Below are 12630 nucleotides of genomic sequence, written 5' to 3'. Positions count from 1 at the left end.
CCACTAGCACCACTTAGGAAAGCTGATCTGTGGTATTTCATTGTGGTGGCCACAGCAGAGTAATGTGGTGGGTGGGCTGCAAAGAATGGCTACGGGCTCCTTTCACAAAAAATCTGATACGCTTGGTGGCCCCAGAAAAAGGTAAGTTTGGGTGTTCATCTAATTGACAAAGGGTGACTTAGCTGTCAGGGCTCTGTGGCTTCTCACTGAAAAGGATTTGGGAGAAAGAAACAGAAAAAGGTATGACTGAAAATAAGTTTTAAAAGCATTCTGTGGGCAACAGCTGTGGAAGAAGAGGGAACCAAATTTATAACCATATAAATTTTAATAGGAGTTTATAATCTTTTATGACTGTTATCTCTAAGTTAGAGTCCCTATAAAGAGGATTAAGTATAAAATTATGCTGGGCAGTGTTCCCAGATGACATAGATGGAAATAAGGCTCTTGGAAAGGATGACATAGGTCCAGGGGATGGTCACCTTGAGTAATCACATTGAAGGTCAAAAATCACAAACAAGAACCAATCTGTTTTAACTCCTATCCTTTAAACTGAGCAGGACCCCATGGGGCTCCCGGACCTGGGAGCCTTTCTGTCCAGCCTCCAAGACCTTCCCTGAGTTCCAAAGGGGCAGATTCTAATCACGGAACAGTTGCTAATCAGGGAAGGGAGGAGGGGCTGAGAAACAGTAGGGCAGCCCTGGGGGTTGCTAGTTCACCTCAAGGGATGCATACAATGAATCAAGGTAAATTGGAAGTGGTCAAACAGAAGATGGCAAGAGTGAACAGAGGCATTTTAGGAATCAGTGAACTAAAATGGACTGGAATGGGTGAATTTAATTCAGATGACCATTATATCTACTTCTGTGGCCAAGAATCCCTTAGAAGAAACGGAGTAGCCATCATAGTCAACATAAGAGTCCAAAATGCAGTACTTGGGTGCGATCTCAAAAATGACAGAATGCCCTCTGTTCATTTCCAAGGCAAACCATTCAATATTACAGTAATCCAAGTCTATGTCCCAACCAGTAATGCTGAAGAATCTGAAGTTGAATGGTTCTATGAAGACCTATAAGACCTTCTAGAACTAGCACCCCAAAAAGATGCTCTTTTCATCATAGGGGACTGGAATGCAAAAGTAGGAAATCAAGAGGTTACTGGAGTAACAGGCAAATTTGGCCTTGGAATACAAAATCAAGCAGGGCAAAGGCTAACAGAGTTTTGCCAAGAGAATGCACTGGTCATAGCAAACACCCTCTTCCAATAACACAAGAATGACTCGACACATGGACGTCACCAGATGGTCAATACCAAAATTGGATTGATTATATTCTTTGCAGCCAAAAATGGAGACGCTCTATATAGTCAGCAAAAACATGACTGGGAGTTGACTGTAGCTCAGATCATGACTCCTTTTGCCAAATTCAGACATAAACTGAAGAAAGTAGGGAAAACCACTAGACCATTCAGGTATGACCTAAATCAAATCCCTTAACGATTATATAGTGGAAATGACAAATAGATTCAAGGGACTAGATCTGATAGACAGAGTGCCTGAAGAACTATGGACGGAGGTTAGTAGCATTGTACAGGGGGTAGTGATCAAAACCATCCCCAAGAAAAAAAAATGCAAAAAAGGCAAAATGGTTGTCTGAGGAGGCCTTACAAACAGCTGAGAAAAGAAGAGAAGCAAAAGGCAAAGGAGAAAAGAAAAGATATATCCATCTGAATGCAGAGTTCCAAAGAAGAGCAAGGAGAGATAAGAAAGCCTTCCTCAGCAATCAATGCAAAGAAATAGAAGAAAACAATAGAGTGGGAAAGACTAGAGATCTATTCAAGAAAATTAGAGACACCAAGGGAACATTTCATGCAAAGATGGGCTCGATAAAGGACAGAAATGGTATGGACCTAACAGAAGCAGAAGATATTAAGAAGAGGTGGTAAGAATACACAGAAGAATTATACAAAAAAGATCTTCATGGCCCAGATAATCATAATGGTGTGATCACTCACATAGAACCAGACATCCTCGAATGTGAAGTCAAGAGGGCCTTAGGAAGCATCACTACAAAGCTAGTGGAGGTGATGGAATTCCAGTTGAACTATTTCAAATCCTAAAAGATGATGCTGTGAAAGTGCTACACTCAATATGCCAGCAAATTTGGAAAGCTCAACTGGCCACAGTACTGGAAAAGGTCAGTTTTCATTCCAATTCCAAGAAAGGCAATGCCAAAGAATGTTCAAACAACCACACAATTGCATTTATCTCACAAGCTAGCAAAGTTATGCTCGAAATTCTCCAAGCTAGGCTTTAACTGTACATGAACCAGAGCTTCCAGATGTTCAAGGTGAATTTAGAAAAGGCAGAAGAACCAGAAATCAAATTGCCAACATCTGTTGGATCATAGAAAAAGCCAGAGAATTCCAGAAAAACATCTACTTCTGCTTTATTGACTATGTCAAAACCTTTGACTGTGTAGGTCACAACAAACTGTGGAAAATTCTTCAAGAGATGGGAATACCAGATGACCTGACCTGCCTCCTGAGAAATCTGTGTGCAGGTCAAGAAGCAACAGTTAGAACTGGACATGGAACAATGCACTGGTTCCAGATTAGGAAAGGAGTATGTCAAGGCTGTATATTGTCATCCTGCTTATTTTATATGCAGAGTACATCAGCCAGGCTGGATGAAGCACAACCTGGAATCAGATTGCTGGGAGAAATATCAATAACCTCAGATATGCAGATGACACCACCCTTATGGCAGAAAGCGAAGAAGAACTAAAAAGCCTCTTGATGAAAGTGAAAGAGGAGAGTGAAAAAGTTGGCTTAAAGCTCAACATTCAGAAAACTAAGATCATGCCATCTGGTCCCATTACTTCATGGTAATTAGATGGGGAAACAGTGGAAACAGTGAGAGACTTTATTTTCTTGGGCTTCAAAATCACTGCAGATGGTGACTGCAACTATGAAATAAAAGACGCTTGCTCCTTGGAAGAAAACCTATGACCAACCTAGACAGCATAATAAAAAAGCAGAGACATTACTTTGCCAAACAAAGGTCCATCCAGTCAAAGAATATGGCTTTTCCAGTGGTCATGTATAGATGTGAGAGTTGGACCATAAAAAAAAGCTGAGTGCTGAAGAATTGATGTTTTTGAACTGTGGTGTTGGAGGAGACTCTTGAGAGTCCCTTGGACAGCAAGGAGATCAAACCAGTCAGTCCTAAAGGAAATCAGTCCTGAATATTCATTGGAAGGACTGATGCTGAAACTGCAGCTCCAATACTTTGGCCACCTGATGGGAAGAACTGACTCACTGGAAAAGACCCTGATGCTGGGAAAGATTGAAGGCAGGAGGAGAAGGGGACGACAGAGGATGAGATGGTTGGATGGCATCACCGACTCGATGGACATGAGTCTGAGTAAGCTCCTGGAGCTGATGATGGACAGGGAAGCCTGGCGTGCTGCAGTCCATGGGGTCGCAAAGAGTTGGACATGACTGAGCGACTGAACTGAACTGACATCTTTGAGCTCGTCACAGAACTAAAATCCAATAAATGAAAGATGCCTGCATTCTTCACCCCAGAGAAGATCACTTGAGGCTGGATTAAAGAAGCCAGAGAAGCTCATCAAGAGATTACATGAAAGCACATTAAAGAAGCACAGCCCTGCTCTTATCAGCAACCCCAGCTGTCCTTGAACCATTGCTATAAAACTCCTCACCAAATCCTCACCGATTCAGTCAGTTCAGTTCAGTTGCTCGGTTTCGCCCGACTCTTTGCGACCCCATGGACTGCAGCATGCCAGGCTTCCCTGTCCATCATCAAAGCCTGGAGCTTGCTCCTCAACCTCGCAGGTTGGGACACAGTTTTGAGAGACAGGAGCCCACTGTATCTCCCTTTGCCTAGCAAAGCAATAAAGCTATTGTTTTCTACCTCACCCAGAACTCTTGTCTCTGAGATCAGATTCGGCACCTGTGCACAGAGGCTGATCTCTCAGCATCACCCTGATGACAGCTTCTGCACAATCCCTTGGGCTGTCACTTTCCATCAAGAAGACTCTTCAAGTAGGAAAGGCCACTTAGTGCAAAGATTGTCTCTGGGCACGGCCAGTCATCCCAGGAGATCTGTACGGTGCCCTGACCCCTCATACCCGCTGTGGATGGAGCAAGAAACTGTCCTAGGAGCAGAGGGCTCCCTTGTCTACAAGACAGGTAAGTCACGGGCAGGTGATGGACAAGGTCCTCCGGAGGTTTTCTTGGTGAAAGTCAGGGAACTTCAGTTAATCAACTAGAAGCAAGATTAGAATATTCTCTGGAGACCTTCTAGTTTTGTTTGCTAGCAGCTGCACGGACATCCTAATTCCAGCTGAGTGGCTTGAAACCCAGGTGCAAGGGCTTCTGATTTTCCCAGTTAATTCTCAGAAGCATGTTTGCTGGCATCTATGCCGGTCATCTGTTTCACTGACTAGGACAAGTTTCCCAAGACAGCTTGGAAGCAGCTAGCCTCCCCCATTAGTTTTCTTTTAAAAATTTATTTTTAATTGGAGGATAATTGCTTGACAATATTGTGTTGGTTTCTGCCACACATCAACATGAATCAGCCATAGGTATACACATGTCCCCTTCCTCTTGAATTTTCCCCCCACCTCCCACCCCACTAGGTTGTCACAGAGCACCAAGCTGAGGTCCCTGTGGTTACAGCAACTTCCCGTTAGCTATCTATTTTACACATGTGGTGGTTTAGTAGCTATGTCATGTCCGATTCTTGCGACACATTTTACACACAGTAATGTATATTTCAATAAACACATGCTGACTTTTCTGCCACAGGTGGGTCGCATATCCCACAGCACCTTCACAGGTTTTCTTGGTGAAAGTGGAACTTGTGTGAAACTTGATTTTCACACATTATGTGAAAATCAAGTTCTCAGAAATCAAGCCTCTTGTTTTAATTGCACCAAATGTTTCAAGAGATTGTGTAGCCTCGGATTGTCAGAGTCTGCCTGGGGTCGCTGACTCAGGACTTTGGCCAGGGGCAGAGGACACCTGGGTCACTGTGGGTGGGGGAGTTGGCTGCCCAGAGGGTGTGATGAACTAGAGCCTGATTGAGTCTACCTTCAATATTCCACAGGGGGTCAAGCTGGTGTTTAGAAGCACAAATTGCCTTGGTCTCCTCTCTATTAGGATCAGACCTTCAACTAGCTGCCCCTGGGAGGATAGAGGCACAGGGCCCAGCTCCCTGCAAGGCAAGGTGTGCCAATATGCAGGCAAGAGACCACGTCTCAGCTTGGCCAGCCGAAAATCAGACCCAGCCGATTAAGTTCTCTGGGCCTGTTCACCTCCCTGGAGACAGGCCTCAGGGGAGAGAAAACTTTGCCCTCAGCCCCCCTGGCCCCAGTGATCTGAACTGGCTTCATCTTTCCCATTAACCCAGCATATCTTGCAATCAAGCACCCTTAAATTCTCTTTCCTACGTTATTTTACTAGGCTTTGCTAATGGGCACAAAATTGTCTCTTATATTCCTCTACTACTGAGAAGCCTAATCACCATCCCACAGGGAGAAGGCCACAGACCTCTCGGTTCCCACCGCTCCTTTGCCAACTTTTCCTCCAATCACACCCCCCTGGGCCTGTGCCAGCCCCAATCAATGACACCACCCTTCAAAATCCAGGATTAACCTTAGATTCTTTTCATTTTTTCACACCTTAAATCCAACAGCAAGTTCTACTGTCTTGACCTGCAAAATATATCGTATTATCCAGCTACTACTTCTACAATTTCTATTTATACTTTATTTCAAGCCATCGTCATTTCTCACTTCAACTATCAGGACAGCCCTCTAACTAGGGTCATGTCATCTACTTCCGGGCCACCTGGAAAGGTGACTGTGTATATGTCCCTCCCTTGCTCAAAGTCCTCCAATGGCCTTCTGTAAACATTTATACAAAATCTCCACCACGGCCTAAAAGGCCCAGTGTGACTTGGCTCCTGGCTCCCTCCGGCCCCGTTTCCTCACTCACTCCTCCAGTCACCCCAGTGATGTGCTGGGTCCTGCCCTAGGGTCTTGGCACTCGCTGTCCCATGTCTGGAACACTCAGAGCCGGGGAGAACAGTCCAGGCTTCCTTGTGTGCATGGGTAGGGCTCATAGTGAGGAGAGGTCAGTGGGCACAAGGGACTGTATTAACAGAGAGATGGGGATCAGATAAGAACAAGGTGTCTACCCTGCCAGTGCCGGCTTGGAGAGAAGCTGATGACTAGACTTGAGATACAGTACATCACCCACAGGGGCCAGCGGGAAACAGGTGCAACATTTGTGCTCAGTCGTGTGTGACTCTTTGTGACCCCAATATAGCCCGCCAGGCTCCTCTGTCCATGGGATTTCCCAGGCAAGAATACTGGAGTGCGTTGCCATTTCTTTCTCCAGGGGATCTTCCTGACCCAGGGATCAAACTTGCATCTCCTGCACTTCTGAGCCATTGGGGAAGCCCATGGGAAACAGAACGTGTTGGAAACACTCCTGGAATTTAAGACTCTGCCTCAGGGAGAAATAACCCTGGATCAGAAAGTGACTAGATTGCATTTTCTGCTCCCAGGTAGCATGGAGAGCTCCTAATGGCTTTAAAAGTCTGGTTGTACGTCTTGCCCACCTGAGTCAATGGCAGTGCTCATTCACACCTGCTACATCAATGTTGATGTTTCTGGAACAAAGTGAAGTGGCAGCTGATCTCACCAAACAGTGGCCCCTGGCTGCCCAGAACAGTTCTCTCTCACCCTTAAGTCACACCATGGTCAGAAGAGTCCTTTCTTCTACCCTCAGCCCCTGACCAGAGTTTCATCACGGCTTTTCTTATGATGACCATCACCTCCTGGGTAATGGCAGGTGGGGCAGGACCTATGTTTTGCTGGCTTCAGGGGAGCCCTCCACAGCAACCGCTTCCCACGGTCTCTGTGGTGGGCTCGAGTCCACACCAAATCATCAACATGAAGCCCCCATTACTGAAGGCATACCAAGTATAAGCTCTATCCCAGTGACACCAGAGAAGTACGACCGTATCCTGTCCCTGCCTGTGGTGGCGTGTAAGTCCTTCCCGGGTTGGAGAACATTTGCCACATTCTAGCCAGTAATTTCATTACTGTGCTGCTTGCCTCTAAGTTTGTCAGGGTCTTAGTCCTTCCCCTTGATAACTTTGGAGGAACCAGCTCTTCTGTGTGTGACTCTCACATCCCTCCAAACCTCAGCCCCAGGGATGGGTCTCAACTTCCCTGGAGGGTCTCTTGGTTCTGCCCCAGAAGGAAAGTGAGTCTGAAGGCTGAAATTCCCGTGCCATTCCAGGACAGGTATGGTTGCTAGGAGGTATTCAGGCAGCATTTTAAATAGGTGTTATACTAAAAATTGGAGGATAAGATTTGAATAAAATGAAACCAGAATTACTCATAGCTCATCTAGCCAGAGAAAGTTCTAAAGTTATCGCCACATGCTTATTTTTCGACAGCATGCTGATGAAAAGGGAAACGTGCCAATTCAGGGTTATAATCGGATCTCAAGCAGCACACCTGAGCTTCGTAGCCAGGATCAGGAGGCCTTAAGAACCGAGGTGCCTGCTGCTATCTGATGCCAGACACCCAGTAGCAAGCAATTTAGCACAAAGCAGCTCTGAGTCATTGAAACGGAGCTATGATCCTTGTCTCCCCACCAGGCCCTCTGCCTGCTTTTTGCCAGCGGAAAACTTTAGTCAAAGAGTAAGTTTAATCAGAGAAGTGAGAAATGCTGAGAGAGAGGAAAACAGTCTAAAGAGACTAAATAATATTAATGTAGTCACTAAGCATAGTCAAGGACCTTTAGTTCTTTCTCAAGGGCTGTAGATAATATTCTGAGCCATATCCTGTGAGCTGTCTTATAGATATCAAAACACTAGGTGGAGAAGTTAACTACGTGATGACCAGGACTTAAGCTGCCACAATGCCAAGAACTGACTGCAAAGAAATGGAAACAAGTGCACTTTGGAACTAAAGATTCAGTTCAGTTCAGTTGTTCAGTTGTGTCCGACTCTTTGTGACCCCATGGACTGCAGCATGCCAGGCTTCCCTGTCCATCACCAACTTCTGGAGCTTGCTCAAACTCATGTCTATTGAGTTGGTGATGCCATCCAACCATCTCATCCTCTGTTGTCCCCTTCTCCTCCTGCCTTCAATCTTTCCCAGCATCAGGGTCTTTTCAAATGAGTCCATTCTTGGCATCAGGTGGCCAAAGTATTGGAGTTTCAGCTTCAGCATCAGTCCTTCCAATGAATATTCAGGACTGATCTCCTTTAGGATGGACTGGCTGGATCTCCTTGCAGTCCAAGGGACTCTCAAGAGTCTTCTCCAACAGCACAGTTCCAAAGCATCAATTCTTTGGTGATCAGCTTTATTAATAGTCCAACTCTCCCATCCATACATGACTACTGGAAAAACCAAAGCTTTGACTAGACAGACCTTTGTTGGCAAAGAAATGTCTCTGCTTTTTAATATGCTGTCTAGGTTGGTCATAACTTTTCTTCCAAGGAGGAAGTATCTTTTAATTTCATGGCTGCAGTCACCATCTGCAGTGATTTTGGAGCCCAAGAAAATAAAGTCTCTCACTGTTTCCATTGTTTCCCCATCTGCTGCTGCTAAGTCGCTTCAGTCGTATCCGACTCTGTGCGACCCCATAGACGGCAGCCCACCAGGCTCTCTGTCCCTAGGATTCTCCAGGCAAGAACACTGGAGTGGGTTGCCATTTCCTTCTCCAATGCATGAAAGTGAAAAGTGAAAGTGAAGTTGCTCAGTCGTGTCCGACTCCTAGCGACCCCATGGACTGCAGCCTACCAGGCTCCTCTGTCCATGGGATTTTCCAGGCAAGAGTACTGGAGTGGGGTGCCATTGCCATCTCCAGTTTCCCCATCTATTTGCCATGAAATGATGGGACCAGATGCCATGGTCTCAGTTTTCTGAATGCTTCATTTTAAGTGAACTTTTTCACTCTCCTCTTTCATTTTCATTAAGAGGCTCTTTAGTTTTTTGCTTTCTGCCACAAGTGTGGTGTCACCTGCATATCTGAGGTTATTGATATTTCTCCCAGCAATCTTGATTCCAGTTGGTGCTTCATCCAGCCCAGCATTTCTCATGATGTACTCTGCATATAAGTTAGATAAGCAGGGTGACAGTATATAGCCTTGACATACTTCTTTCCCAATTTGGAACCAGTCTGTTGTTCCATGCCCAGTTCTAACTGTTGCTTCTCGACCTGCATACAGGTTTCTCAGGAGGCAGGTAAGGTGGTCTGGTCAAGTAAGAGGTCCCACCTCTTGAAGAATTTTCCACAGCTTGTTGTGATCCACACAGTCAAAGGCTTTGGCATGTCAATAAAGCAGAAGTAGATGTTTTTCTGAAACTCTCTCACTTTTTTGATGACTCAGTGAATGTTGGCAATTTGATCTTTGGTTCCTCTGCCTTTTCTAAATCCAGCTTGAACATTTGGAAGTTCATGGTTCATGTACTGTTGAAGCCTGGCTTGGAGAATTTTGAGCATTACTTTGCTAGGGTGTGAGATGCGTGCAATTGTGTGGTAGTTTGAACATTCTTTGGCATTACCTCTCTCTGGGATTGGAATGAAAACTGACCTTTTCCAGTCTTGTGGCCACTGTTGAGTTTTCCAAACTTGCTGACATATTGAGTGCAGCACTTTCACAGCATCATCTTTTATGATTTGAAAAAGATCAACTGGAATTCCATCACCTCCACTAGCTTTGTTCTAACTCTACCTAAACCAACCAAGATGATGCTAGTCAGACCACTGATGACCAATTAAAGACGACTGTTAGAGATGACCGTGCTGTTTCTGTATGAAACCTCCTCCCACTCTGTCTATAAAAGCTCTCACCCCCTGCTTGTAAGGTAGGGGGAGTTGGCCTTTGGACAGATGTCTTTCATCCTCTCCCCACCAACAGTTGCCAGCATCTGAAATAAAGCAAACTTTTCTTTCCATCAACCTGGCCTGTTTACAGGCTTTTGAGCGGCAGCGACTGGATCCACCACGCATATCTTTCGCCAACATCATGAACCCATTAATCTGTAAAATGATGCTCAGGCTCAAATATGTAACCATTTCTATTTCTTTCTGGTACTAATTTCATAGACTTTTGCTGCAGAATTGTAGACTTGGAAGGGAAACTTGAAGCGTTTTGTAGAGGAGGGGTTTGGGGTACCGGGTCCACACTAGGTCACAGGGCTTCCCAGGGGTACCGCTTGTGGGAACCCAGGACCCTGACCTGCGTAAGACCCACCGGAAGCTGTTTCTCACAGCACCTGATTCATATCAACCGAATACACAACCTTGCACCGCGAACAACCTCACGCCTTTTCCTGGATTTTTCAGAAAAAACGGGAAAAGTACCTGTTCTGATATCCCAACCCGTTTAGTCTCATAGAAGAACAAGAAGGAAACCAGTCCATCCCTTCTGTTGGGCGGTGGCCCGGCTATCTTGCGCTGGAGAAATGGCCGAGAAGTCACCACAAGCTCGGATTAGGAAGAGGTGTGGTCAGCTTTCAGACGGAAACTGGGTTGGAGGATGGACTGGACCAGGAGTCCCAGCAGAGCTGACCCACAGGACACCCCCTCTTCTCTTTGTCCCAGGAAAGCAGAGGATGCAGCGCCTGCCCCGTCCCCCAGGCCCAAAGACACACAGACTCCTGGGTAAATCCTTCCCATCTCCGCTGCATCCTCGGGGAAGGGCCTGCCTAGGGGAAATATTGGCCCCACCTGAGTGTCTCTGTTGCGCCTTAACAGCTTGGGACGAGAATTCCAGTCTGTGGATCACTTCTAAGTCGGGCTCTGTTTGGGGAGAGAGGGGAGCCAAGAAACTGGCCTGAAGGGTTATGGAGAACTCTCTAGAACCACCATCCCATAGTACCTGTTTGTAGAACTCAGCCTTTGGTTCAGGGGATAAAGTTTCTTCTCTAAGAAGTTTCTCTAGGAAACAGTCGCTGGTTTATATTATCCCTCCATGGTGGGAAGCCACAGGGAACTGTGTTCTCATCGTGGTAGACTATCTACAACATAAAAACTTGCCCTTCTGCCCATTTGTAAGTGTGATTCAGCGGCCTTTAGTACATTCACATTGTTGTGCATCCATCAAGGCTGCTTTCAAACATTTATCAGCTCAAGCAGAAACTGTGCTCAGGAAGCAGATAACTCCCCAGTCCCTAATCTGCCAGAGATACAAGAGACGTGGGTTCGATCCTTGGGTTGGGAAGATCCCCTGGAGGAGGAAATGGAAGCCCACTGACTGGTATTCTTGGCTGGAGAATGCCACGCACAGAGGAGCCTGGCGGGCTACAGTCCCTGGGGTCTCAGAGTCAGACCCGACAGAGCACGTGTGCTTCTGTATCTGTATCCTCTCCACCTCCCCTCCCCCCAGAACCTCTATTCTACTTTCTATGTCTGTGAATTTGCCTAGATACTGCATATAATGGAATCATATAGTATCCATCCTGTTGTGTCTGGTTTATTTCACTTAATGTTTTCAAGGGTCAGCCATGATTAAGGAAAGCTTTAAAATAAATATTAAGTGGTCATAGAAAAGTTTGATAGTATAATAATTAGAAATAAAGTGATTGAGGGCTGCCCTGATGAAAATTAACCTTTCCCAAGTACTTTCTATGTGCCAGGCACTATCCTGGGAAGGGCACATAGTTGTTTTTAAAACCCTTTCAAGGACAGCATGATGAAGAGGTTATTGTCATCTTCATATTACAGGTGAGGATGAACAAGATGAACCCAAATGGTTCCAGGAGTTGAGTTAGTCAGCTGGCTCTGGGTTCCAATTATCTCCTCAACTGCCCTGGCTCTCTCACCATTCCTTGTTTTCTTTCCCCACCTCACTGCTGTTTGAACCTTTAAATTGGCACCTACTACAGGCTTCCCTCGTAACTCAGATGGTAAAGAATCTGCCTGCAGTGCAGGAGACCCTGGTTCGATTCCTGAGTCGGGAGGATCCCTTGGTGAAGGGAATGGCCGCCCACTCTAGTATTCTTGCCTGGAGAATCCCATGGACAGAGGCAGCCTGGCGGGCTACAGTCCATGGGGTTGCAAGAGTTGGACACGACTTAGCAACTGAACCACCAAACCACCATTACAGACTCCTGAGTATTAGAGTTATTTGTGTGTTATCTCCTGACTGCCTGATGGGATGGGTTTTGGAGAGAAGAGACTCATTTTCAGGGCTCAAAACTGTGCTTGGCACACTGCAAGCTGTAATAAATGTTTGCAGACTTGATTGAACAGCACACCTGCCACAGTTACACTTTGTACAAAGAGCACTCCCCCTTCCCTGCCCTGGGGGACTTTTAAATAATTTGTTTAATCAAGGTTTTTGTTTTAAACCAGGAAGCGACTTGGCTTGTTTCCTGGAATTGACTTAATCTCCCCACTTGTGATCTCATTTCTCACTTGGTTCAGCACGCCCCCCCCGCCCCTCGCCCCCATCCCAGAGGTCTTAGAAAAAGGAGAACCTTAGGTCTTTGCTGTTGCCACAATATTGGTGTTTTTTTTTTTTTTTGACTGTTTCTTAATAGTTTCTTCTTCCAGCTTTGTAGGATACATGTGAAC

General features: G+C 45.8%; 1 long non-coding RNA gene across 1 annotated transcript in view; it reads right to left on the bottom strand.

Annotated features, from left to right (window-relative positions):
* LOC123334848 overlaps positions 1-11516 on the bottom strand; it is a 28772-nt gene extending 17256 nt beyond the window's left edge. The window contains exon 1 of the long non-coding RNA XR_006553002.2: positions 10417-11516. This is a non-coding gene — a long non-coding RNA (uncharacterized LOC123334848). The remainder of the gene's footprint in view (positions 1-10416) is intronic.
* Between the last annotated feature and the right edge of the window lie 1114 nt (positions 11517-12630).

This window comes from Bubalus bubalis, chromosome 8 (assembly GCF_019923935.1).
Source record: "Bubalus bubalis isolate 160015118507 breed Murrah chromosome 8, NDDB_SH_1, whole genome shotgun sequence".
Taxonomy (NCBI): Eukaryota; Metazoa; Chordata; class Mammalia; order Artiodactyla; family Bovidae; genus Bubalus; species Bubalus bubalis.
The sequence above is the reverse complement of the archived record's forward strand: the minus strand, read 5'-3'. Positions and strand labels throughout refer to the sequence as shown.